Below are 3,671 nucleotides of genomic sequence, written 5' to 3'. Positions count from 1 at the left end.
GCTTGGATACCCATGCTGCTAGCCCCCGAAGTGATTGGCTTGGAGGTGGGCACTAGACCAAGGCTGTCCAATAAGAGTCAGGTCGGGATTTTTTTTTAGAAATACCGGGAGAAAAGTGTTGTTTTTCTACCACGCTGGCTTGGCAGCGGGACGTGGTATGGTGTCTGCTGTGGAGGCTTGGTGGGTCGCGTATGAGGAAGCCCAAGTAAGAATGCAGGTGACAAAGAGGAAACGGACCAAGAGACAGGGAGGGTGTGATCTGACTGGGTGTCTCAGGGTCCGTCCCCTCCTGAAGTGGTACTCCCTGGACCCTGCAGGCCCGGGAGTCTGTTATTCTCATCCTAAATCCTTAGCATTTTACCTTTAGTCCCTTTATCGTCAAGAATCTAATATAGTGTCCTTGAGTGAATTGCTTTGTTTGTTGTAGTCTCAACATTAAAAAACAATGAAGAGATGGATTGATACTAAGATGTGATGTGACAGTTAGATGAGCTAATAAATAGTTAAGGTCAGGTGCTTGTCAGGATGAGAATGGGGGAGAGTCTCCCTAAAAGGAGAATGCTGCTGTTCGCCTAGAAGCTGTTTTTGGCAAGACAAACCACCTCCCCGACTCCTGAGCTTCTGGTTTTGTCATGAGAATCGCAAGGAGGCTATTGTCCCGTCCTTCTGAGTGTTTAGGTTATCATGAGACTAGAAAGAAGTTACCATGTGCTGGCTTGGGCAGCACGTATACTAAAATAGGAAGATGTTACCAATCACACCCTTCTGATGGTTTCTTGCTTGATGAGCAAGCTAGCCAGAATTACAATTCCAACCCTTTAAGTTTTATCTCCACCAATTAATTGTCAACTGCTGTTCTATTTTTTATTTTATTTATTTATTTATTTTTGGTAAGAGAACACATATTTAGGGTTTTCCTAAAATACTAGTGATGTCTGCATTTGGACATGGGAACGCGTCAGGGGCTGGTGCCTCACCGCAGGCCCCCAGGGCTGTGCTCCACTCTCAGCTGCAGTTCAGAAGCAGGGCTTGCGCTTGCTGCGGTGCAGCAGGTGTCAGGCGGGGCCTCCTTGCCCACCTTTATCTGCAGTTCCTTCTCCAGAACCCACCCCCCGGGAGTCTTGTTCACCAGTGCCCGTCTTGAGAGCCGCAACGGGACCCTGGGTCCGCACTCTGGTCTCCTTCCTGAGGGCAAAGCGTCTATGTGTGTCCTCAGGCTCCTCACCCTTCACAGGGGACACCCCAGGCCCCGCGCCCCATGCTGGCACTGCAGATCCAAGCAAGGGTAGCAGCGCCTGCAGATGTGCGAGGTAGGAAAAATGAGGCTGCTAAGTTCGCACAGTCCCGACGATGGCCTCAGCAGGCTACTCTTGTCTCCAGTTCTGGCTGGGGAGAAGAGGGACACAACAGCCCCAAGGGAGGCAGGCCTGTTTTCTACTACTTTTTTTCCTTCCTTAAAATAATGCTCAAGAGGCCATTGTAATGGCTCAACAGGCTAATCCTCTGTCCGGCAGTATTGGCATCCTAAATGGGCATCAGTTCATGTCCCAGCTGTTCCACTTCCCATCCAGCTCCGTGCCTGTGGCCTGGGGAAGCAGTGGAGGACGGCCCAAAGCCTTGGGACCCTGCACCTGTGTGGCAGACTAGGAAGAAACTTTTGGCTCCTAGTTTTGTTTTAGCTCAGCTCTGGCCATTGTGGTCAGTTGGAGAGTGAACTAGCAGATGGAAAATCTTCCTGTCTGTCTCTCCTCTCTGTAAATCTGACTTTCCAATTAAGAAAAAAAATTTTTAATGATTTAAAAAAGATTTAAAGAATTTTTTAAAATTTATTTTAAATACCTACAAAATAAAATTTTAAATGATTAAAAGTCTATTTAAAAAGAGACTGCTGGGGGTTACTCCCTACCTTAATTGAAGCCACGCATGTCTCTCAGCTCTAACAAGCATGGCCAGGGCTCTGCAGCTTGGAGTAACACCAGTCTTGTAAAACACATGCATCAAATTCTACAAAGAGGGCCCGGCGCGGTGGCCTATCAGCTAAAGTCCTCACCTTGAATGCACTGGGATTTCATATGGGCGCCGGCTCTAATCCCGGCAGCCCCACTTCCCATCCAGCTCCCTGCTCGTGGCCTGGGAAAGCAGTCGAGGACAGCCCAAAGCCTCAGGACCCTGCACCTGTGTGGCAGACCTGGAAGAGTTCTAGGCTCCTGGCTCCAGACCGGCTCAGCTCTGGCTGTTGTGGTCACTTGGGGAGTGAACCATCAGATGGAAGATTTTTCTCTCAGCCTCTCCTCCTCTCGATATATCTGGCTTTGCAATAAAAATAGAATAAATCTTAAAAAGAGAGAGAGAGAGATCTTTTTAAAAATCCTACAAAGAGACTAGGCATGCAAGTGTGGCATTCTGGGTACGTTGCCCTCTGGGCTACCCTCACTGCATGTCAGTGTCAGCTTTGAGTCCCAGCTTTTCTGCTCCCAGTTCTAGCTTCCTCCCAGTGCGCACTCTGGGAAGCAGCAGATGAGGACTCAAGTATCTGTTTTATCAAATCACTGCCTGTGTCCCTTCCACCCGCATGGAAGACCCAGAGTGGATTCCAGGCTGCAGTCTTTGGCCTGGCCCAACCCTAGCTATTGGGATATTTGGGGAGGAAACCAGCACAAGGAAGATCTCTCTTCCTCTCTCTTTCTTTGAAATAAAATGAAAAACAAGTATTTAAAGACGGTAAGGCTCATGTGCTGTTCTTGGCCGAGTCCAGAGACCTGAAGGTGATCAAAGAGATGGACCTTATGGGGACGCTGAGCTATTCACTCTCCCTTAGGTGTCTGATTAACTCTCATTGAAATCAACAACTCTGAATTTATTGAACCTATAATATGTTCCATATGCAGTACTTGGAGCAGAGCAGAATTTTGTGAGTAATAACTGTGGACGTGAACTTTCAAAGGCTTCAGTGTTTGCTCCATGTTCAGTTAGAAGTCCTTGCAAGTTTCACCACTATGAAATTAAATTATACATGACCTAATTAGAAGACTCATAATCCTCCTAAATCATGGCTATTTCAGAGAATTGGAGCGTTCAGAGGAAGCCAGAACGGTTCCCTGATTCACCTCCACGCCCCTGGCTACAGGCGAGCTTGGCTGATCCTCGACCTTGACTGACTGCAGACACCACTTGAAGCAAGTGCCGACCCGAGAGCTGCCCGTGGCTACCTTCAAGTAGCCAGACCCCAAACTCTGTGCGTCAATCTGGGACCTTTGTCATTGTTCAAAAGATGGGACATGAACCACAAATTAATTGTTTTTACATAGGCTCTTAAAAGCAACAAAACCAGCTTTGAATGTAACGCATGAAAGGAAACACAAACCCCTTTGGATCAAATGTTGGTCTCCGGCCACGGTGGAGGTGGTTTTGTCGCTTCTGAGCCTTCTCCTGCCACGGCCCCAGGACCTCGATGAAGATGACAGCATACTGTTTTCCTCCACTCTGCCAGGAAACCTCTCTGCTGTAGGAGACCCTTCCCTGAAGAGGTGAAGCCCTGTCATTTATTCTCAGGCCGGAGAGCAGCATTTGGGAGTAGCAACAAGATGGACACTGCAGGCACTACAGGTTTTCCATTGGGAAGTCGGGCTGTTATTGTTGAGGGTGGTCTTAGTTTCATGTGTTTTTATTTT

The 3,671-nt window shown here is 48.1% G+C and overlaps 1 non-coding gene across 1 annotated transcript; it reads right to left on the bottom strand.

Annotated features, from left to right (window-relative positions):
* Positions 1-1,299: 1,299 nt before the first annotated feature.
* On the bottom strand, positions 1,300-1,424 carry LOC131483057 (small Cajal body-specific RNA 20). The gene has a single exon (XR_009247490.1). It is a non-coding gene; the product is annotated as a small Cajal body-specific RNA 20 (non-coding RNA).
* Positions 1,425-3,671: the final 2,247 nt, after the last annotated feature.

The sequence above is a fragment of the Ochotona princeps genome, chromosome 22 (genome assembly GCF_030435755.1).
Source record: "Ochotona princeps isolate mOchPri1 chromosome 22, mOchPri1.hap1, whole genome shotgun sequence".
Taxonomy (NCBI): domain Eukaryota; kingdom Metazoa; phylum Chordata; class Mammalia; order Lagomorpha; family Ochotonidae; genus Ochotona; species Ochotona princeps.
The sequence above is the reverse complement of the archived record's forward strand: the minus strand, read 5'-3'. Positions and strand labels throughout refer to the sequence as shown.